This window comes from Fusarium phalaenopsidis, assembly GCF_050370095.1.
Source record: "Fusarium phalaenopsidis strain FUZ10S chromosome Unknown contig_32306, whole genome shotgun sequence".
In the NCBI taxonomy this organism is placed as follows: domain Eukaryota; kingdom Fungi; phylum Ascomycota; class Sordariomycetes; order Hypocreales; family Nectriaceae; genus Fusarium; species Fusarium phalaenopsidis.
In genome coordinates this window covers 642,755-652,994 of record NW_028145403.1, presented here as the reverse complement: position 1 = coordinate 652,994, position 10,240 = coordinate 642,755, and positions in this window count along the sequence as shown.

Sequence of the window (10,240 nt, the reverse complement as noted above, 5' to 3'; positions counted from 1 at the left end):
GGTATAGGATCTTCGATAGGCGAATGAGATACTAAGCCGGCGCCGGAGGGCAAAAAGAACCTGGCTATAGAAGAGAGGGGTAATGATGGTAGAGGAAGGAAGGTAAGTAATTAATTAGATGGATATTGATGCGTAGGTAGTAGCTGAATCGTCGAGAAGTGGTGGTTAAGGAAGGTCGGCGCGACCGGGAGTTTGGCACTATAGAGTATGCGGTAAGTCTGGTTATAATGCTAGAACGTGTTAAGTAGTAATTGAGACCTCCGGGGAAGAGTATAGCGAGTAGTTTTAATTGATTAATTAATTTATTGTGTTTTTATTGTGATCTTACTAAAGAGGGTTGAGAAAAGTGCGGCGCTCGCTTGTCTGCGGCGCTCGCTTATTATGTATGTTACTCTTAATTATATAATAAAAATAATAATAAGTATTAAAATAGCCTAAGGGAAAGGTATATCTAAACCGCATAGGAATATATAAAAATAATAAATAAGTAAGAAATTTATATTTAAGCTTACTATAGGGAATTAGCTAAAAACCCCTAATATCTAGAAGCACCTTTTAATCTATAAGATAATATAAGGATATACCTAATATATTAAGAGCATATTAGTATCTCTTAGATATTATATTAATATTATTAATGCGAAAACTATTAAAAGGAAAAGTAAGAGTAAGATTACTTCCTTATCTTACTATTATATTAACCTAATAATAAACCTTATCTATAATATAAAATAAAAGGGTATAAGATAGTATATTAATATAAATCTATTAATATTATAAATATATAATATTCTTTAAAACTCTATTATGCTATCTAGGAAAAGAAATAAATTACTTATAAAATTAAAGACTAATAAAAGATAATTAGCTAGGGAAATAAAAAAGACCTAAGAGCTAAATAAGAATAATAGCACTAAGACTAGCTATATAGCTAGGAAGATATATATAACTATGACGCTTATATAAATAGCGAGTATAAATTTAATTATACTAGCTATGCTCTAGTAATATTAAAAAACTAGATACCTTATCTAATATAAGGCGATAGATAGATAAATAAGGGAATATATTACCCTAGAAGGCCCTTTACTTTACTACTAGAGTATATAAGTAATAATACCTAGAACTAAAAGTATAAATTAAGGGAGAATAATTAAATACTTTAGTAAATAATAGAGCAAAATAAAATTACTTTAACTTAATAATAGTAAATAGGCTTAAGCTACTATAGAGATATAAATAGATACCTTATTTAATTATTAACCTAGAAGAAACCCCTTTTAATTATAATAATAATATTATTAATAATAAGATTAATTACCTTAAAGTCTTTATTAAAAAAAGAAATTAAGGTATTTTATTTAATATTATATTAAATAAGTAATATAACCTTATACTTAGGTACCTATAATTATAATAATTTAATTTATATTTTAATTAAAAGATTAGCTAAGTGCTCTCTTTTAATAATAAGATACCTTTTATAATAAATAATAACTTAGAATATAATATAAGATCTTAAACTTCTATTAAAGAAATTAAAGAAATTAGGTAGAGGTAAATGCGAGATACCTCTCTATTTATAGGGATAAAATATAAATATTAAAAAAGATAAAAATAATAGTAATAAAAAATAATTATATAAGTTATATAATAGTTTTATAAACTTAAAGAGGACTTAGCTTTATAAAAGAAATTATAGGATAACCTAGAAGAAAAAGAAAAATAACTTAAAAATATCCTATAATAATATTATATCTATAAAAAACTCTTTATAAAAAAACTTAAAATAGGCCTACTTAAATATATATATTATAACTTAGAAATTAAGTTTATTAATAAGAAGTAACCTAGCTTTAATAAACTTTACTTACTTAATAAAGTATAACTCTTAGTATTAAAGAAATATATTAAAGATATAATATAGAAAGGATATATTAGGGAAAGTAAGTTATTTATTAGATACCTTATTATATTTATCTTAAAGAAAAATAAAAAGCTCTAGCTTTATATTAACTTTAGAATACTTAATACTATTATAATTAAAGATTATATATTACTACCTCTTATTAGCGAATTAAAGGATTAACTCTTTAGTATAAAGTACTTTATAATACTTAACCTTAAAGGAGCTTATAACCTTATTTAAATTAAGGAAAGATATAAATAAAAAACCGCTTTTTATACTAAGTATAAACTATTTAAGTACCTTATTATACCCTTTAGACTTATTAATATACCTATAGTATTTTAATAAATAATTAATAATATATTATAAAAATATCTAGATATATTTATTATATATTACTTAGATAATATCCTTATCTTCTTTAAAATAAAAAAAGAATATATAAAATATATCTATAAGGTATTATAAATACTATAAAATACTAAGTTACTAATAGAACCTAAGAAAAGTAAATTCTATGCCTTAGAGGTAGAATTCCTCGGATATATTATCTCTTATAATAAGATATATATAGACCCTAAGAAGGTCTTAGTGGTAAAAGACTAGAAAGAACTAATTAATATTAAGGAAGTATAAGCCTTCCTTAAATTTACTAATTATTACTATAAATTCCTTAAAGCTTTTAGATAAATAGCTATATTATTAATAAAACTTATAAAGAAAAATAAACCCTTTATATTTAAAAATAAAGCTAAGGATGCTTTTAATAAAATTAAGGAGCTTATCCTAAGTAAATTAGTGCTTAAGATATTTAACCTATCTCGACTAATTAAACTTAAAATTAATGCCTTAGACTTTACCCTAGGCGCCTAGATTAAATAATAAGATAACTAAGGACTCTTATATCTAATCGCATTTTACTCTTATAAGCTATATAGAGTAGAACTTAATTACCTTATCTATAATAAAGAATTCCTCGTAATTATTAATGCCTTTAAAGAATTTAGGTATTATCTCCTAGGAAGCTAATACTAAATTAAGGTATATATAGACTATAAGAATATTACCTACTTTGCAAAAATATAAGAACTTAGCGGATAATAACTCTAATATGCTAAATACCTCTTAGAATTTAATTATATTATTATTTATATTAAAGGAATAAAGAATAATAGAGCTAATACTATTAGCCGATGCCTTGACCTAGATATAAGAAAAACTAAGATAAAAAAATAACTTCTATAATTTATATAGGAAAGATACCTTATATAATAAATTATTATAATAACTTATATAGTAAAATAAGGTAATTTATTATTTATAAAAATCCTAAAATATAATAAATACCTCTTAGATAATAAAAAAATAAATAAATAATAAGTACTAAAAGAATTATAATATAACCTTATATGCGAAATCTATAGCTACTTATTATATAGATACTAAGGAATTAATAAAACCTTAGAATAAGTTAAGATAATATTTATATTTCCTAATATAAAGAAAATTATCTTAACTATTACTAGTTAATGCAACCTTTATATAAAAACCAAGGCATAATGCTATAAATTATATAGAAAACTATAACTATTACTAGTTTTATAATAACTATAAGACTTAATTACTATAGATTTTATTATTAAACTACCCCTATTAGAAGAACTAGCTATTAGAAACTTTTATAATAATATTCTTATTATTATAGATAGATTTATGAAATTTTCTTATTTTATACCCTATAGAGAATTAATAATAGCTAAAGAATTTACCTATCTCTTCTATTTTTATATTACTAAAATATATAGATTATTACTTAAGATTATTACTAATAGAGGATTATTATTTATATCTAAATTCTAGTAAAGCCTTATAAGATACTTAGGAATTAATTATAAGCTTTCTATTATATATTATAAAGAAACTAATAGATAAATAAAATATATAAATTAAATACTAAAATAATACCTTTATTATTATATTAACTATAAGTAAACTAATTAGGTTAAAAAGCTACTAGCTGCCTAGCTAGCCTATAATATAGTAATTAATAAAAGCACTAAGGTTATACTAGTATATGCTAATTTCGGATTTATATTAGATATCTATTAATAATCCCGAGATATTATTATTAACCTTAAAGCGATCCTTATTAGTAATTAATTATAAAACTTATATAAAGAAATAAGGATAAAACTTAAATTTATTAGAAATAAAATAATAATATATATTAATAAGAAAAAAATTAAGGGATTAATCTTCTTAGAGAGAGATATAATCTATCTCGCAATAAAAAATATTAAAATAAAATAATAAAATAAAAAACTTAATTATAAATATATTAAATTATATAAAATTAAATAAAAAATTTTAAAATATAACTATAAATTAGATTTATTACCTAAGGTTAAACTTTATTTAATCTTTTATATTTTATTACTTAAATTAATATAAGATATTATCTAAGTAAAAATAAATAAAAAACTAGATATAAAAATTAATAGATTAGAAAAATATATTATAAAAGCTATCCTTAATATAAATAAAATTAATAATAAAATAATATATTTTATTAAATAAAAAGACTACTTAGACTTAAAAAATATATAAAAACCCCTAGAATACCTTATTAATATATAATACCTTTTAAAAAACTTTTATTAATAATACTAAGCATAGACTTATTAAGATTAATAGTATCTTAATTAATTAAATTAATTACCCTAAGGGAATAAGCCTCTATTATAATAAATAACTCTTCATAAAGCTTACCTAACTTATCTAGAGTATATAAATTACGCTTAAATGCCTTATTACCCCGCGCCTTTAAGAGATATTTCTATTAATAAATATAAGCTAACTTAGCTATCGCCGCCTTAAGTATAGCCTCTGCTTTTGCCTCCTTATTTTTAAGCCTCTTATATTCCTAGATATTTTTCGCGATTATAATATTAACTAGAAATATAAAAAAATATACTATATAAGAAAAAAACTTATAAAAAAAAGCTATACTTGCCCTATTATATATAACCTTTGCGCTTATATAATTAAAATAATAATTAGAATAATTAGATATTACCTTATAGGAAAGACCTTAATAAAAGTATTAAATATAGGGCATAATTTTAGACTTAAAAATATTAATATATATAGAAAGGCTTTATACTTTAGAAAGTTTTTAAGAGGAAATATACTTAATAACTTAACCTAATATTATATTAATAAAAAAGAATTTTTATAAGTATAAATTACTTACCTCTAATACTTAGCTATAAGAAGTAGTCTTAAGGATAAGACTAGTAAAAGGGAGACCTTATATTATAGCTATAATATATACTAGGCGGGGAAGCATGGTAAAACTACCTAACTAAGTAATAAGACTAAAGGGACTAAACTTCGCTCTCCTTAGTCTAAGGACTAAATATTAAAAATATTAGTCCTACCCTAGACCGAGCCTTATTAGCATCGGTCCTAAGGATAATATCAAAGTATATAGCATATACTTATTATACTTTCTTATATATTAGCTACCTTAGCTATTAATATAACTTAGTTATACTTAATACCCTTAAGTATATTACTAGACGTGACTTATACCCTATTACTTAGACTACGCCTAGCACTCCCTGCTAATATAAACCTAGCACGACTGGTTTATCCCTTGGGAAACACATGATCGTCACACTTACCGCCTTAATACCCCCCTAGGGATCTATAATATATTCTATATTTCCCTCTTATAGCTAGCTATAGATAACCTATTACCTTCCTAGCGGTCTAATAACTATTAGCCGCCTACTATACTAATAGATAATAGCAAGGAATATAAAGTTAAGGAGATCTTATAAGTTAAGAAGGTATATAAGTAATAAAAAGCCCTAGTAAAATAGATAAGCTATATAAAGCTAATATAGGAACTACTTAATTAAATAGTTAATATAGTAGCTTTAGCACGCTATGAGGCTTAGCATAGCAGGATGGGATCTAAACCTCCCCCTAGAAGAGGAGAGGAGGGGGGTATTATAACAGGCTGAGCCCGTGGGGGTCTCGGCTTGCACTCTCGACTAAGACCCACATAAGCTTAATAGCTAAAAGGGGCTCTTTTCGCTTCTCCTTTTTCACTTTCTTTTCCTTTCTTCCTTAGCTTTAGGATACTCGTTAGAGTCGTTCAGCTAGTTGTCAATATACTCAGCTGGACCGTTACAGTTTGAAACCTTTAAGGGTTTTAACTTCTTCTAACTATAGCCCGGCTTTTAGTTATCCGTTTCTAATGAAACTAATAGGGTTTTAAAGCCTGAAATTAGAACTATCTGACGGTATAACTTCTATCCGAGTCGGGCTAATAGATTCCGATTCATTAGCTATATAAGCTATAAACCCTCTCTTAGAAATAGCTCCTAAGATTCTTAACCAATACAAGCAATAAGACTACCAATCAGAAGCTAGCCTTCTACTATATACTCTTATTTATCTTTTAACCCACTTTTATCAGCCTATGATTCCTTATCTAGCCAATCAGCTCTTTATAAGGACTGGATCTACTGCCTATTCTCCTCCTATTTTAGTTACCTACCCTACACCTTATTCAGACCTTATAGTCTATATTTTTCAGTCTTTTACAAGGAGGTGGCTAAACCCTTGACCCCTTGGGTCTCAAAGACCCCAAAGACCATGCTTAAGGCTTAATTTTAGTTAGATTACCTCGAGAGATGAGTTATAACGCATAAAAGTAGCTCCCTAGAGTTAATTCTAGAAGCTATATAGTCCTCTTCTAAGGGAACAAAGATAGTTATGCATGAGCTTGCCTTATTAAAGGCAAGGGTTAAAGACCTTGAATAGGCAAATGAGATACTAAGCCGGCGCCAGAGGGCAAAAAGGACCAGACTATAGAAAAGAGGGGTTATAATAGTAGAGGAAGGAAGGCAAGTAATTAATCAAATTGATATTGATGCGCAGGTAGTGGCCGAATTATCGAGAAGTGGTGATTAAGGAAGGTCGGCGCGACTAGGGGTTTGGCATTGTGGTATCTGTGGCAAGCCCGGTTATAATACAAGGACCTGTCAGGTAGTGATTGAGACGTCTGGGGAAGAGTATAGTGAGTAATTTTAATTGATTAAATGGTTTATAATATTTTTATTGCGGGTTCTATCTTATAGGTATAGGAAAAGTAATGCATATACTTATTTAGTGCACATGCTTATTATATATGTTATATAAAGCTTAAAAGTTATTTTTATATAATTTTATAAAATTTCTTTTATATAGAAATACCTAACTACACAGTATAAATAGATTTTTCTATACTGCCCTAAATAAGATTTTTAAAAAATATAAGAAAATTACTATAGCTTTTATGTTATATAATAAACCTAACTTTTTAAATCTAGGTAGTTTAGGTATAATTTGGATTTTTTAGAATTTATTTAAAATCGTCTTTTAAGGTAGAAATTCAAGTGGTGCACTCGCTTGTCCGGTGCACTCGCTATACATATACGTTAATGGCTTTTCATTATCATTCTAGATAGTAATACTACTTGTGTGCCTTTGTGGTGAGCTCGAAGAGTTATGGGGCTCGAGTTAACCAAAGCTCATTGGCGTTGAGAATACTTCTAAAGACGTAGTGAGCAGACTCTAACATAATTAGGGATATTTTACCCGTGTTTGCATGGTCCCACGAGTTTTGCACAGCCCAAGAGATGAATGTGATAGATATCTTGCATAGATGTGGCGAATTGCAGGTATCCACATTAGAAGACACCGACACACAGTCCGGATGACTGCGCCGACAAGACATGAGCCATTAACACATAATCCGCCTATCACGCAGAGGCCTTGATAGCCACAATAAGTCCGCACCCGCTGACGGGGACAATGAGTGGTGGAAGGAAGCCGGGCCGTGGCTCGAATTACAATCACAATGACAATCCCACTGAGAATGACCTACATGGTGAAACACCAAGATCCGTCAGATCAGGCTGCAACTACAGAAGGAGGGTTTGGTCACTAACCAACGCTCGGGCCTCCTTCGGTCAGCTCTACAGTGGCAGTGTGCCATTCGGCTGGCAAAGTACATCATGGCTTTAGTGTGGCCACGGGTTTGAGAATCAGGCAGTAATGGTTCGGTCTTCTGGCTCAGTTATCCCATCAAGGGCCGGTCGTCAATTACAATAAAGAACAGATTATCAACACATCATAGCATCATATCCTAATGCTAATATAGTAGCCTTTTTTTTTTTACTCTTTCTACTACCTACAATAAAAGACTTATACCTAGCTGCATTATGAAAGGTTAAACCTCTCAGAGAGTATTTAACTGCTCTAACCTCCGTACGAGAAACAAGAGAGAATTATCCCTTTCCACCTGCAGCAATGGTTCAATGAGCCTTGGGCTATATGAGATCCGCATCTTGCTGATGTTGTTCGCCTTGGCTGTCTCGCCTCATTATAAACACCGATGAGCAGGAAGCTCGGTTACAGCGTCCTCCAATTCCGTGCTAGCACATACCTATGCTTGCATTAATCCTAACTCAGTTTGTTGCATGTGTGGCGCGGTGTGGTCGCCAGACTTCGTCCCAGTCTCACATCCACCCCACAAACAATCCTCGCAAACTGAAGCCCTGTGACCGCATAGAGGTGATCTCGCGGTCATTCAATTGGAGCAGGCTATGAGATGAATTGCCGAAATACCTTGGCCTTAGAGCCTCAGCTGGCAATGGCGGCGAGCTCTGTAGACTCGCCCATCCCATGTCCTCAGGTCCTTCTGCTAGCCGAAAGCCATCCTGCCCGCAAATTCGAGTCATCCGAGTACTGTACACCATCAATGCCTAAGCAATACTCGCTTGAGAATTCGCCGAAGCACATAGAGTCTAAACTTGGGCTTGGCTAGATACTAAACGATTCCATAACTTCAAGTGGAGCGTTTCCACGTGCAATAACGTTTACGTCACAACTATCTGGCTATATAATAAAATTCACATTGATACTATGCTCATTTATGGCGGGTGAAGTTTATGGGAGTGATATTGTCGTTATGTCGCTCAACGTGGCTCTCGCAAGTTCTACCGAGTTCACTATCGAGCGAAGTCTATTGGTCAAGCATTTCTCTCAATTATGGCACAACCTACCGTTTCCAGTATTGCATAGATCAAACTTTCCCTTCGCTATCTATCTAGAAAACTATTCGTGACCATGATTCCTTCAGTTCCTCATCCTCCTGCCACGTGATCTGGTCGTTCAGGGCTTGACGAGCGTCTTTGTTGGCTCGTAGAAGATCCAGTAATGCAGAAGCAGATGAAACATCCTGCAGCAGCTTCTTTATTGCCGGCAGGTGCTCCTGCCATATATACTGTGGGAAATGTCCCTGAAGAAGCAGCAATACTCGAACCTCGTCATCCTCTTGTGCCTTGACTGAATTCCACAGGTCATGTGTTGAACAAGTAACCTTCTTTGATGCCAAGTACACTTTTGCTGCAAGCAGATATCCAGACGACAGGAGGTGATGGATGGTCTCGATCGGGACTGGGCTCGAATTCGAAAGTGTCATTTCAAGCCATGCTCCATCCACCTCATAGTCTAGGAGTTTCTCAAATCTCTCCAATAGCTCCCATTCCTGATGCTTTATGCAGTATTCGAGAGGGTTTCCCCCCAGAAGTTCCACCGCGCTTTGCCCAGGAACAGATGCATGACAATGAGAGCGCAACAGCCTGAGCGTGCCAACATCTGCTTCTTGAAGTACCACGTCAAACAATGTCTCTCCGGCGTGGTTTCGACTCAAAACATCAACTTTTTTTGTCTCCAGGAGGACGCGAGCTGCTTTGGAGCCTCTAGACTTTGCGGCGCACAGGAGTGGTGTGTTGCCCTCTGAGTCCTTCGCATTGAGGTCATGGGTATGATCGATCAGAAGTCTCACGATCTCCGGTTGATTGAATATGCAGGCAACGTGAATAGGCAGGTGGCCATCGAAGTTTTCCTCGTTTGCGGAAACACCATCGTCAGCATTTACCAGAAGTTCCGCCATGTCTCTCTGGTCATCGTTCTGGCTGACAAGGTGCAAGGGCGTGTTGCCGTCATTCTGGACCGTGGCAACGTATTGCTGCTTCAGTCGATGCAGTAGAAAGCGTACGATGGAGAGCCTTCCTCTGACAGCTGCCTCATGTAAGAGAGAATTTCCAGAAGGCAGATCCGTTGTCAACACAACATAGCGCTCCTTAGCCGTTGCCTTGTCAGCGGGCGGGCATGATATTGCCACCCCGGATCTCTGCTCACTTCTCGACGCGACCCACTCGAGAGCAATTTCGAATTTTGACGCTGAGTCTGTTCTCTGAATGACTTCAT